This window comes from Cricetulus griseus, chromosome 7 (assembly GCF_003668045.3).
Source record: "Cricetulus griseus strain 17A/GY chromosome 7, alternate assembly CriGri-PICRH-1.0, whole genome shotgun sequence".
Classification (NCBI taxonomy): domain Eukaryota; kingdom Metazoa; phylum Chordata; class Mammalia; order Rodentia; family Cricetidae; genus Cricetulus; species Cricetulus griseus.
In genome coordinates this window covers 71,137,756-71,152,487 of record NC_048600.1, presented here as the reverse complement: position 1 = coordinate 71,152,487, position 14,732 = coordinate 71,137,756, and the positions used below count along the sequence as shown (strand labels likewise).

General features: G+C 42.9%; 1 protein-coding gene across 6 annotated transcripts in view; it reads right to left on the bottom strand.

The window, feature by feature from the left end:
- The window catches only part of Gria1 (glutamate ionotropic receptor AMPA type subunit 1), a 322,505-nt gene that overhangs the window by 251,558 nt on the left and 56,215 nt on the right, over positions 1 to 14,732 (bottom strand). The window lies entirely within an intron of this gene.

The following is a 14,732-nucleotide window of genomic DNA, read 5'->3' as shown; positions in this document are numbered from 1 at the left end:
CTTCAGACCACGGTCCCCAAATGTCTGCTACAACAGGTTTATCTGTCTGTGTACAATCTGGGTGTAACTCCCTGGGAGAAATGAACATATCTTTGCATACTTATATGTCCATGACACCTGCTGTAGAATAAAAATTTGTAAAATGGTGGAGTCTTACCATTCTGAAGCACTGTCCATATTATGGGTCCTTTATTGAGCTTTCTATGCATTTCATTAATTATTAGTCTAATTGTGAAATGTAATGCTTTTATCTCTATTATAAGACTAGAATATTTAAACTCAAATAGATAAAGAAATGATCCAGTTCATATTATCAAGAACTAAAATTCTGTTATTATTATTATTATTATTATTATTATTATTATTATTATTATTACTGATAGGGTGTCACTATGAAGCTCTGGCTGGCCTGGACTCACTGTGTAGGATAGGCTGCCCTTGAACTCAAAGTTCTACATGCCTCTGCCTCCTACATGCTGGTATTAAAGGCATGAGACACCGCATCTTGTAGGGGAAGCTGTAGCCAGCCCTTAAGTAGGTGTGGCTACAGCTTCCCCTACAATTCCCCTTTTAGTCTAAAAGAGGATTAAAACTTAACAGTGTAAAGTATCCAAAATTAAAATCATAAAGGTAAAATATAAGAAGATACAACAATCTGCTTATGCCAAAACCTAACTATCTGTTTTATCATCTGACCTATTTTATTTGATGTTTATGAGTGTTATGTCTGCATGTATGTCTATGTACCAGAAAAAGACATTGGATCCCTTGGAACTGGAGTTACAGACAGTTGTGAGCTTCCACGTGGGTGTTGGGACCAAACTCAGGTCCTCTGGATGAGCAGTCAGTGTTCTTACTTGTTGATCCACCTTTCCAGCTCTTAGAACTGAGATTCTTATGAGTACTATAATACCCATCTGTTTCTTTATATCTTATTTTATGTTTTTGAGACAGGCTACCCTTCAACTTGATATAGAGCTGAGGATGATCTTGAACTCCTGCCTCTACTTCCCAAATGTGGGGGCTATAAGAATGCACTCTCATGCCTTGTTTATTCAGTGCTGGAGGGTCTCACATGAAATAGGCAAGCACTCCACCAACTGAGCCATACCTCCAGCCCAGACTGACACTTCCAAATAGTTGAAAAAGCAAAACCTAGGCAGAGAGCAGGCTCTCAGCTCCACAGAAAGCACCCAAGGCCAGGTGCAAAAACATACAGGGGTGCAAAACATCCCTAAATACTGAAAACCCCAATGTTTAAGGAGTTTCTGGATCACCCTGAGGTTTGCTCCATTCAGTGAATGTTTTGCCAAGCAATTTATTTCCTGGAAGTTGTTTGAAGAGGGGGGTCAGATTTACTTATTCTTCCTCCGCGTTTCCCACCCCCTGAGAACACCAGAGTCCATTCTTTGCTTGTCTCTGTCCTCTGACTGAATGTTGTTGCCCTGAGTTCTTGATAACTTCTGATCTCCAGCCCACACAAAGCCAGTTCACCCCTACCTACATCTGGGAGCCCCACTTCTTGGCTACAATCTCCTTCTGCTGCTGTTCCTGGGCATCCATCCCTTTGTTGTTGTTTAAATGGATGGATTCATTTCCTTTTCCTGATGAAAATTCAATAGTGACTGCTATCCTTAGAAAATCTCACATCTGCTTGCTCCTGGAGGTGGCAAGGGAAGTCTCAAGGACCCACAAGTAATAATCTCTCTGTATCTGGTGGTGCTCAACTTCAAACCAGAAAATCAACTCAGGAAACCTGGTGCTCAGGTATCAAAGCACTGATTGTACCTGCCACCAAACAAGGAGAACAGGACCATTAACATATCCTGCCTTGCTGACCCAGTCTGACCAAGGGAACCAGATGGCAACATGTTTTAAAATGGAAACAATTTATCGATATGTATTCCATTTTTAAATATGTGTATCCCTGTTTGTCTGTGTGAATACACTTGTGTGGGCTCATGTATATGGGAAGGTTCAAGGCTGATGCCAGGATTTATTCTGGATTGCTCCATCACCTTTTACGCTGAGACAGGGTTTCTTAGTCAAACCCAGATGTCACCAATACAGCTGGTCTTGCTAGCTAGCTTGTTCTGAGGATCCCATGTCTCTACCTTGTCTGGTTGGAATTACAGGAATCCACCATGCCCACTCAGTATTTTATCTGAACTCCAGTTACCTAAGCCATCTTCTCAGCCCTGCGAAGAATTCACTATACTGAATGGTAGGACCTTGGGTCTTCTACCATCTAAATGTCCCACTATGGAGGCTTGGGTTGTATATTATTTTCTCACTATTGTTTTACAAACACACAGGCTTAATAGACAGCCAAGAACAATATGCTATTACATACATTTTAATATATTCCATCCGTGATCACCACACAGTCATTTTTGGCTTTGTGGGTGTATCTGCCTGTTACCATAATCCAACGTCTGAGGATATTGAACGGATATTAAGAAATGGAAAAATAGAACTGGGATAGAATTAATTACTTTTATTGCTGTGTCAAACTACCCGACAAAAGAAATTTATAGAATGTTGAGTTAATTTTGACTCATAGTTTGAAGATACAGCTCATCATGGCTTGTGGCATTGGGGCAGGAATTTGAGGTTCCTGGTCACCTTGTGTCCACAGTCAGGAAGCATAGAGCCATGAATGCTGGTACTTAGCTCACTTGTTACTTTTTATTCAGCCAGGACCCTAGACCATCAAGTGGTGTTGCCTACATTAGGGGTGTACTTTAGGGTAGCTTTTCTACCTCCAAGCTCCTAGTCTACAAACTACCTCATGAATATGCCCCAAACCTTGTTGCCATAGTGATTCTAAATCCCATGGAGTTGACAATTAAGATTAACCATCACCCAAACCACGGCCTGTCTTATAGTAAAAACAACATGTGAACAACAGGTCTAAAATGTTATCTGCCAATATGTGGACAGAATTACCTCAGAGCTGTGCAATGATGGGTAATTTTATTTCCCCTTTCTTATCTATTAAGAAATATACTAGCCTGTTAGTTGGTGGCGCACGCCTTTAATCCCAGCACTCGGGAGGCAGAGGCAGGCGGATCTCTGTGAGTTCGAGGCCTGCCTGGTCTACAGAGCAAGTGCCAGGATAGACTCCAAAGTGACACAGAGAAACCCTGTCTTGAAAAACCAAAAATAAAAAAGTTAGTTAGGCCTTCATGGAGAGTATCTCAGAGTCCTGTACTAACTCCCCCTTATTAACTATATGCTATAGTTTCCTAGCATAAAAATACGCAACCAGCGTAATTTATAAAGTTTCTGCTTTCTTGATAGAGGCTTTTTTATTTTGTGTGTGTGTGTGTGTGTGTGTGTGTGTGTGTGTGTGTGTGTGTGTGTATGGGTGTGTGTGTGTGTAAGTGCCTGCTGAGGCTGGAAGGGGGCATCAGCTCTCCTGGAGCTGGGGTCAGGATCATTTGTGAACCACCTGATATGGGTGTTGGGACCTGAACACAGGTCCTCTGGTAGAGGGGCAAAAGCTATTAACCACTGAGCCATTTCTCTATCCCCAGGATACTGATTTTCATAGTAATTACAGAGATTGGATACATGAGCAACCAACAAGCAGCCAGTAGGAAGATTTATGGATATAGGGGAAACTGGCTTAGTCTGACTAAAATCTGCCTCTAGCTTATGCTGTGCATTGGCCATCAGCATCTGTGGGTCTCAGTTTCCTTGTCAGTAAATGTCATTCAGTTTGTGAATTCAAAACATAAGGCTCCATCAGGAATGTTCTTCACTGTCAAGAATATGTAAAAAAAAAAATATACATGGGGATGACTTTAGTCAGGAAGTGCTTGCCTTATACAAGCACAAGGAACCAAGTTTGATCTCCAGAACCCATGTGAAGATGGCAAATGTTTGTAATCCCAGCACTGAGCAGGCAGACAGGTGGAAACCTGGGGCCCACTGGCCAGCCAGCCTAGATCAACTAGTGCTATCTAGGCCAATGAGTGATTGTCTTAGGGTTTCTTTTGTAGTGAAGGGACACTATGACCATGGCAGCTCTTACAGAGGAAAACATCAAAGGTTTAGTCTATCATTATCATGGTGAGAAGTATGGCGTCTCACAGGCAGGTATGATGCTGGAGAGGTAGCTGAGAGTTCTACATCCAGAATGATCTAGGACTCCCAAACTCATTTGCGGGCTGTTGCTTACAAAACAGTTCTTTCCTGTGTATTTGGCAGCTGTGGACTGATATAATGTCCTTTGTGCAGCTGAAGAACTAATTCAGCCATAGACCAAGGTCTTGCTGAGGTTTCTGACAGGGTGCAGAGCACTCTCAAGGAGTAAAACCTCCTGACAAGTTACATGTGCTGTTGTTGACAAAGGCTAACAATAAAAAAGATATTTACCAAAAGACAATGGTCCAACAAAATGTGTCATAGAAGGTTTTTAAAAGCCAGGAAATTCATATTCTAAAAGGACTCTACTCAGCCCTAAATGGGGCATCTGTGTACCCCTCTCTCATGACTCAGAGAGCATTAAGGGAAGGGGGATTAAGGAAATTCAGAACCAGAGGGTGGAGGGAAGAGTTGTGAAATGCTCTAGACATGACATGGCTGTTGCACTCACAAACTCACTGAAGTTATGGTTGCCTGCACAATATCAAATCAACAATCTTGCAGGCAGCACTAATTGAACCCGGGGGGCTACAAAAAAGGAAGGGGGAAGAGACAAGAAGTCATGAAGATGGAAGGGAGTGTCTGGGAGTTATAAGAGTTTAGGGGTCATATAAGATTAACATATGTATGTGAAATTGTTAGCGTGAAGGAAAAGATAAAAAATAAAATAAAGCAAAATAAAGGGGCTTCAGTGGTAATAATGTCAGATCTCTATTCTATGTACACCTAGTTTAGTGTCTGAGAGCAAGCCCTCTCTGCTTCATTCTGCAGCCCACTTCTTCCTGGGTTGGTCACAATGTGACATCTTTCTGAAGATAACCCTTCACTCTTCCACAGTTCTTAGCTCAGCCACTGGAAACAGCATTAAAGCCCCACTGGGCCTTTTGGTTTGTGGCTCTGATCTGTGTTACAAATATCCTGTCTTTGTTTATGCTCTCATTAAATTTCAACCAAGGTGCTGATGACCCTTAGTAATCACTGGGTCCCTCCACTGAAGCAGAATGTATAAGAAAAGCCTTTCTTTGCATCTTCTGACAAGGAAGCTAACAAAGTACTTGTTAATGAAAAGCACAGTGTACATTGCAGTCATCTATGACATTGTGCCCTCTGTCTCCTGCCCACTTGATGTTTCTGTCTTCACTGGTACCACACAAATTATCTTTCTAGCTAAGGAGCCAATTTCTTTAATCCTTCCTAATTAGAGGAAGTCAAACGTTGTTTCTACCTTGGTGAGTAGCTCTTCAGTGTATGACAATCTAAAAGTCTAATGCTCTACAAATTTGTCATCTGCTGACCAAGTACAATAACAGAGAGCATTGTCACCTGGAGGTGCATTTTCAAGAGCATAGGACTCTATCACCTAAGTGGACATGTGTCTTCTATCTTCACAGCCTTCCATAATAGGGAGGAGTCACCAATAAAACTGGTCATCGTTAAGGACAGTGATGAGGACACATTTGCTAGTCATCACACATGAAGAAGGTATGAGCAGACTATGGTGAGGTGGTAGATACAAGATGCTGGGACTTGTACGTGAAATTTTACTGGGGCACAGACATGTCTGTTTGTCTGGGGCTCCATGTAGTCCCCAACAGTGAAGTTCAGTACTTATGATAGAGATGGCATGGCTCTTGGAACCTCGAGTATTTGCTATGTGGCCCTTAGAGGAAGTCTGTTAACCTCTTTATAGTAAGCTTAGTGTGCTCATAACTCCTACATCTCTGAAGCCATAGCCCAATCCAGGACCTGAGCAAATGAAACAGCCTGGTGTCTCTCTGACATGGTCTTTACAAGTCTCCTTTGCTGACTCTGAAATTGATAGAAAGTTATGGTCTGTAGACTGTCACAGCATCTTACAGTTACTTGATCTTCCCTCCAATAAAGGAACAGTTAATATGTATACCTTACTTAATTTAACAACTCAACTATCATCATGTATAATACACACTCCTAGACCACGTTAAATAAATCTTATTTTCCTACAATATCTGATGGAATCCAGTTATTCTCAACTATTACAACTAACCTTTCCTAGGCCTTGAAACTTTTAGACTTTGGGGTCAGTGAGGCTCTGGACCTATGATCCATCTCCAAGATGAATGCCCTTCTTAAGACCCTCTTCATGACTCTGCTTCTCCTACTGATGTCATTAAGGTCTCCTGGGTTGGAGCTGCAGTGGATTCCAATAGATTTGAAGTTTACTCAGAACTCCTGATGACATGGGGAAGTCAAGGACTGTTGGACAGAAACCCATACTCTGTGTGAGCACAGGTGGCATAGATAGATAGCAGTCAGAATAGTGCAAGTCACAGAGGCAGTTCCTAGAAGTTTTGTGTGTAGGACTGCAGCCATCAGACTCCCATACTGTGCTCTTTCCCATGTACTATCCATTTTCTCCTTCTGCTCTAAGAGGACACTGCTTTCAGCAGTATCTTTTCCATTTATTCTCCTTCATCATCATACATGTTGGTCATACAGCTGTAGCCTCATTCTTCAAACCCCTTCCAGGTCCCTTCCATCTAACTAGCTGCCTTTCCTATACAGCTTCCCTCTAAACTTGGCATCTTCCAGAGATCCTATCTTAGCTTTGCCTAAATTTGTTCTCAGATGGGTGAGTAACCGTTGTTAGGTGATAGTTTCATATGCTTGAACCCTCTACCCTCCAGAGCCATGAGCTAAATACACTTCCATTGTTTATAATTTACCTACTCTCTGGTGTTTTATTATAGCATCAGGAATGACTGAGACACAGGAGATCAGCTCTAATGAAGAACAAGTGCCATGCTAAACATATTGGAAGAATTTAGAGGTAATGTAATACACACTCTATGTTATATCTGCTTATATCTGCTTAATTTTCATATCAACCCAATGAGACACTTATTATTATCATAGAAATAGAAGACAGTAGAATTGTGGCTGCAATGCATATCTTCCTGATTATAGCATCCTTCATTTTAATAATTATAAGGGGATCATATAATTTAGTGAGAGAGAGAGAGATAGAAATATTCATTACTGAAAAGAACAAGGGAGCCCCCTGACAGACTGAGCTAAGGAGTATTCATAATCAAACCTTAGAAAGTAGAACTGTTGCCTGAGGTTTCACAAAGAGCAGCATCAGAGCAAAGACTGGATGCTGTCTCCCTGTCTACTCCTGCTTATCCTCTGTAATCCCTGGATGTGGAACGTGAACTCATCTCCAAGTGCTCAGACTGACTCTTGACAAAATGGTCTTCACCCCAAGACAAATAAGTGTCTTGTCACATGCTCTTTGCCACTGTCTAGCCATCCAGATGGAATGCTACTCATGACATCTGAAGTAGGTCCATGATCGTGGTGTGATGACTCCTGCTCCTCTGAAATTCCTTCCAAAGGAAGGAAGAACTATGGACCAGGATGATTTTATTGGCGTTTCAAAATGGCCAGGAATCATGTTGGCACACTTCTCTACAGGCACATGGTGAAGAAGGTGGGGAGGCACAGGTTTGACTTCTGGAGGTCCTATCTCTTGAGTTTGCAAATATTCTTCTTCTTCTTCTTCTTCTTCTTCTTCTTCTTCTTCTTCTTCTTCTTCTTCTTCTTCTTCTTCTTGTTTTTCGAGACAGGGTTTCTCTGCGTAGCTTTGGAGCCCATCCTGGCACTCTCCCTGGAGACCAAGCTGGCCTCGAACTCACAGAGATCTGCCTGCCTCTGCCTCCCAAGTGCTGGGATTAAAGACGTGTGCCACTAACGCCTGGCTAAGTTTGCAAATCTTCTGCTTAGAGCTATTTCCTGAATATCAGGAACCTGGGAAGTCACTTCAGCTGAAAGATGGTGGAGGAGGTTCAAGTCCAAGGCTTGTTTCCAGGCAGGAAGGACAGGGTGACTCAGATGGATGGAGCAGGCTGGGATGAAAAGGAGTCAGTAAGAGAAATTGAGCTGATGCTTGCTTGGGCTAAGCACAAAATGAATGAGCTCAGCTCTGTGCACTGGCCTGGCACTTTGGCAACATGTTCTTGGTCTTGAATGAGGACTGGAGGATGTTTCTGTTATGATGTGAATGACGCCTCCAACATTCATACTTAGATTTAATTGACATAAAGATGATTTTAGGTGGTGATTAGCTATGACCATGAGTAGGTTAATGCCATGACTGAAGTACTGGGTAAGTTTGACCAACTTCGTCTAGCTTGCCTTCTACCATCTACCACGAGATAACTCAGTGTGAAAGCCCTTGCTAAATGTTATTGCCATGCCTTTGTAATACCTACCCAAAATCCACCTCTATTGTTTATAATTTACATAGTCTGAAGTATTTTGTTATAGCATCAGAAATGTAATGAGATACAAGCACTTAGAGAAATCAGCATTAACAATGAACAAGGGTACCATGCCAGGCATTTTGGAAAAATATAGAGATATTGGCTGCATTTCAAACAGTTTAACATTGATTTATAAGATTCTGTAATGTGGTTAAGTGGACTCACAGAGCTGAACTATGAATGTATGAATTGATATCTAGAATGAACATTAGGTCCTCCCATCTTATTCACCAGGGACTTTCAGACTTCAAGGTGAAAGGCAGAAAGTGTGTAAGGTCTGATGGGAGTCCAGTGGCCAGAGGAGGGACAAACTGACTGCTCAGCATAAATGCGTGCTTCTAGACCAGCCTGTGGAGGAGGTGATGATGGATCTACATGGGAAAATGGAAAAAAATGTTTGCTTATATTGATATAAAGTCATGCTATGCTGGATGAAAGTGTTAAAGAGCATAAAGGTTTAAGGAGACAGGAAGCAGAGACAGAGAGTGTTAAGGAAGGAGAATGTTTTCCAATTCCTTGTCTTATGCTTTGAGCAAAACATCAGCAGAGGCAGCTTAGGGGAAGGGAGATTTACTGACTCTACCATGAACACTGTTCATGGCAGGGAAGACTTGGTGGCCATTCTCGGTGATAGCAGTGGCTCCTCTTGGTGGCAGCAGGAGCATGCATCAGTTTATTCACCTCTGAGACTGACCTGGAAACAGAGAGGTCAGGAGGGAGTGGAACCTGCCTTTAATGCTTTTATCCTGCTCATCTGACCATACATCTGCCAGCCAAGCCCTGTGTCTAAAAGGTTCCACGACTGTCCCAAATAGCACCTGCAGCTGAGTGCCTGATGTTCAAGCACACTAGCTTTGGGGGGACATCTCACATCCAAACTACAACCACCTCACTGTGGGGCCTAAAGGTGGGAACTGTGATCTCTCCTTCTTTTATGTGAATCTCAGGGATTGAACTCAGGTCCTCAGAATTGGCAGCAAGCGCTTTTATCTCTTGAGCTACGTTGACAGCCCACTACTTCCTTTATTTTAGAGAAAGTGAACAGGAACAAGAGGCAGACTTAGCATTCTGACTACTATGGTAGACAATGTGATGTGGTTTGCTGTATTTCATAGTTTCCATCTATTAATGGGAAGTGGAACCGGCTTTTCTATTTCTTGGTACATTAGTTTTTAAATAAATTGAATTAAGATGTAATTTTATTTTTAAAGGAGTATGTAAGTGAATGCACAGAAATGGCAAATATGGTGTGGTGTGGTGGCATGGTTTGAAGCCATATTCTAGTTCTTGGGAAGCAGAGTCAGGACGATTAGATATTCAGGTTTAATTTTGGCTACACATAACCTCAAGGACAGCTTAGGGTAACTATGGGACTTTATCTATAAAAGAAATAAAGGAAGAAAGAAAGGAAGAAAGAAGAAAGAAAAGGAAAGGGGGTGGAGCCACACATGAGGTTGACCTCTGTAAACACACATATTCAAACATACATGTGAATGTACAGATATCAGGGCAATGGGGCCATTCCCGAGTTACGGCCTCAGAGGATGTCTATGGCCCTGACTCTCCACTAGTTATGAACCTTCCTATTGTCAGCCTACATCCCACCATTACCAAATCCACAACAGCAGTTTCCCTCTCCACCCTTGGTCCTCACCTGTTACCAGCACACACAGCTAACACACAAGACTGGGCTTCAGCCTCCCTGCATATCTTTGCCTTAGCCTCTCACTGGACCTCTGGGTCCCTTCATTCCTTGTGCTTCTTTCTTCCTGAATGGCACTCTGAACTTCCCCTTTCATCTAAGCACAGGGCTGGCAGGAGCTGAAGACGTTGGCTGAGGCTAGGTTAAACACGCCTTGGTTTTCCAGCTGGTATTAAAAACAAATAAATAAGAACATCCTCCTTTCAGTCTTTGATTGGTTTCTATCAAGCTGTTGATAAAGGGCTAGGTAATGTACCTGGTTCACAGAACCCATCCCTCCATCCTCCCCTCCAGCTTGCAATTCCCCCAGCTGAAATGTGCACTTGGCTGCCATGTTTATCTATCTGGAAGCCACAGAGTCTCTGGCTCTGACATGAAGGCCCTCAAGCTGTTATGAAGTCCCTTACCGAGACAATTACAAAGGCAGACTGCCACAGACCTAAAACACAATGCAATTTATTTCTGTGGATCACCTTTCACACCCCTGATAGCACAGACAAATCCTAGCAGTGGCTCAGACATGACCCAGGCATCAAGAAGCAGAGAGCGATGCACTAGAGCCCAGGAGACTGTGGGGGTGTATGTGGGGGTGGCAGGAGCATGTTGGGAATGAAGAATGCTCTTCCAGCCACACTTCACGGACCCTTTTCTGGGCAGGTCTGTGGGGCTTGGATATCATTAGTTCTCCTCCAGGCCCTAATGAAAAGGCTGCAGTCTCCTGGCTGCTGCAGAATTCCAGATTTAGGCTTGACTTCACAAAGCTTCTTACAGTCCTTCTGTGGTTTGGGAGCCAGGGGTGCACAGGGGAGCATACATCTTCCCATGTAGTTTATAACCAACCGAGACTGAAAGGAGACAGCGGGGAACTTTGCAATATGTGCAAATGTCCTGATTTCCATGGTGCTGTGGTTTATAATAATCCCAGGGTACCCTGCTCACTAAGGAGACCAATGGAATATCTCTCTCTTCAGAGTGGGTAGCATTTGGCTGTTGAGATGGCTCAGTGGGTAAAGGCATTTGCTGCAGAAGCCTGATGACTTGTGTCTAATCCCCAGAGCTCACACATTGAAGGTAGGAGCTGACTGTGTAAAATTTGTGTCCAATCAAATTGTCCCCAATGTGCAGATGGCATGTGCACATCCCCCTACATATTAAATGACACATAAACAATACAAATAAGTAGTATTGATTGGGTGTGTGTGCACATGTGTGTTGGTATGGGGTGCATGCATGCCTGTGCATATGGAGCTTAGAGTTCAATCAAGGTGTCTTTTTCCAGGTACCTTCCTTTTTCTTTTCTTTCTTTCTTTCTTTCTTTCTTTCTTTCTTTCTTTCTTTCTTTCTTTTTTTTTGGTCAGGCTTTCTTACCAGACTGGCTGGTCCCTAACCTTTGGAAATTTATTTGGCTCTGCTTCCCCAGTGCATGGTGATAAGCATATGCCTGGCACAATGCCTTTTTAAAAACAAAATATGAATTCTGGGATTTGAACTCAGGTCCTTGCACTTACAAAGCAAGCACTTTACCAGTTGTGTCCCCACCCTCCCCAACTTGGCCTTCAGTCATCATTTTGCAGTCAAGGAAACAGATTCAGAAAGAGCAACTACATCACCCAAAGTGCCCCTTAAGCACACTGACTATTAAAAATTCAGACAGTCTGATCTCAGGACCCATGAACCTTAACTGGAAAGGCGAGTTGTCTCATTGAAGATATCAACAGTACTGATGGGGAAGACAGAATTGACTGGACCTATGAAAGCAATAGAAAAAGAGCTGGCAGCTGCTTTCACCTGCAACCTCCAGTTAATTAATAGGTGAGCAGAGGCAGGAGGGAAGGAAGGGAGCAGAATGTTCCTTAAATGGAAGCAAGCACAAAAGCAAAGGTTCTCCTCCAATATCGTGTTAGTTGAAATGTTCCCTCTCAGCCCTGAGGACTCCAACAGCTATTTCCAAAGACGTAGAGCAAAATTAATGGATTCTATTCAACAAGCTTTGCTAGGGTGTCTGTTAGGTAGCACGCCCTGCACTCAGATGCCAGGGCTGGGAGATACTGGCAGGAGGGAGTAGTTAGGGTGGAGAAAAGGAGCAGATGGGGATGAGAAAGTCTTTCCCCCAGAGAGCTATCAGTCTAATGGGGGAGACAGTCATGCATAGAAACACAGCTAATGTAGACAGCGGAGAGCACAAAGGGAGGGAGGGAGTTCTTGGGTAGGGTGACAGGTCTGCCAAAGCTTATTGGTGGAAATTGGATCTAATTTTGACTCTAGGAGATGATTTAATATCTCTGTAGAGAGATGGGGAGGGCAGGGAGAAGAAGAGGACAGCTTTGCTGGCAAACTGAGTGGTTGGACTTAGTAGGAGAATTAGGAGTGGAGATGGGGGTTATCTGGTGATGGTGCAAATTTTGTGTAGAGATCAGGGAAAGAAATATGGAAGGACAAGAGAGATGGGACAGGGCCTTGGTTGCATGCTACCGAGCTTGGACTCTGTCTTGGTTAGGATTACCATTGCTGCGATGAAACATCATTACAAACAGCAACTTGGGGAAGAAAGGATTTATTTGGCTTACTCTTCTACATTGTAGTATATCACTGAAGAAATTCAGGGCAGGAAATTGAACAGTACAGGAATCCAGAGGCAGGAGCTGATGAAGAAGCCACAGAGGAGTGGTGCTTATTGACTTGCTCCACATGGCTTGCACAGACTGATTTCTTACAGAACCTAGAACCATTAGCCCAGGAGTGTCCCCATCCACAATGAGCTATGCCCTTCATCATCAATCACTAATTAAAAGAAAATCCCTACAGACTTGTCTACTTACAGCTGTATCTTCTGGAGGCATTTTCTCAGTTGAGGTTCCCTCCTCTCAGATGACTATAGCTTGTGTAACTAGCCAGTACAGAACCCATTATGTGGTGAATGAGACACTATAGGAGGTAGGACAGGAGACTCTCCTCCTCCTCCTCCTCCTCCTCCTCCTCCTTCTCCTCCTCCGTCTCTTCTTCCTCCTCCTCCTTCTTCCTCTTCTTCCAAGACAGAGTCTCTCATTGGCCTTAACTTACCTACCAGACCTTGCCATCCAGTGAGTCCCAGGAGTCCCCTATCTCTACCTCTCCAGGTTTTACACATAAATTCTGGGGATAGAACTCAGGTCCTTAAGTTCAAGATAAGTACTTTGCCAATTAAGCCATCTCTGCTCTCCTAGAAGGATTGAGTATGACAATAGGGTTGTCATTGTATTTCTGGGAAAGCCTAGAGGAAGAGGTGGGGAGTTGATGTCAGGATTGCCTGCAGGGTGAGAAGACAGATCCATAAAAAAAAGCAGGATGTCAAGAATTTGACAACAGATTAAGACGTGGGTTTGGGGAAACCCAAAAGTCCCTTAGTTTTTTTTCCTGGATAACATGAAAGACCATGGCATCATCACTGTGGCAGGAAGGGCAAGATGAGGACAGAAGGATGTGAAGATAAAAATTGTGACAATGAGGGCTGGAGAGATGGGTCTGTGGTTAAGACTGCTTACTGTTCTTATAGAGAGCCTGGGTTTGGTTTACTCCCAAAACCCACATTGGGTAGCTCATAACTACATGAAAGTCTAGCTCAAGTGGATCTGATTCCCTCTTGACCAGATCCACAGAAAACTACACTTGTGGGCACATACCCACATATATAATACATATATATTTAAAAATAAAATAAATCTTATAAAAAGCTGTGATAATAGATTTGGACATGAACATCTAAAGACACCCATTTAGTGTTAGGCATAGATATGTGATAGACATATGGAAGTAACTCTAGGCCAAGAAGCAAAACCTGGTGGATAACATATGACACAGCTTCCCATCACTCAGCTTCTACACATGTCTGAAGCATGTGTAATCATCTGTCATCTTATCTCCATCTATTTGTCCAGTTGACTAGAGAAGGATGTTCCCAAGTCCATGGTTATAGTTTTTTTTTTTTTTCACCAACAGAGCAAGTCTACCAACTTGCATAGACATGAACCAGAGCCCCACCCACTACTGATCATCCATCCAATAGGCTGACAGGCATTCCAATTCTCAGATGTTTAAGCACATTAACAATGGTGATGAACTTCAGTGGACAGCATGACTCTGCACACATGTCATATTCTCTAACTTTATAAACTATGACCAAGTATATATTCACTAAGTCTGTGTAGCATGTTGGTTTTCTTATTCCTGTGATCAAATTCCTGATAAAAGCTACTTATAGAGGAAATTGTTTGTTTTGGTTTATACTTTAAGAGGGTGCATTCCATCATGACTGAGAAAACATTGTAGCGTTCATGGCAGCCAGGATGTGCAGTTGCAAATCCTTCCACCTCTATAGACCAGGAAGTAGAGAAGGGATTTGTGATACTCCACTGGCTCTCTCCTTCCCCCTTTTCAATCAGTCTGGGAATCCGGATCATAGGATGATACTGCTTACATTCAGGAAGAGTCTTCATCCCCAGTCAGTTCTCTCTGGGAACACCCTCATAGACACAGCCAAAGATGTGTTCCTTCAATGCTTTAGGCATTTCTCTGTTGTTTTATTTTTTGAGAATTCA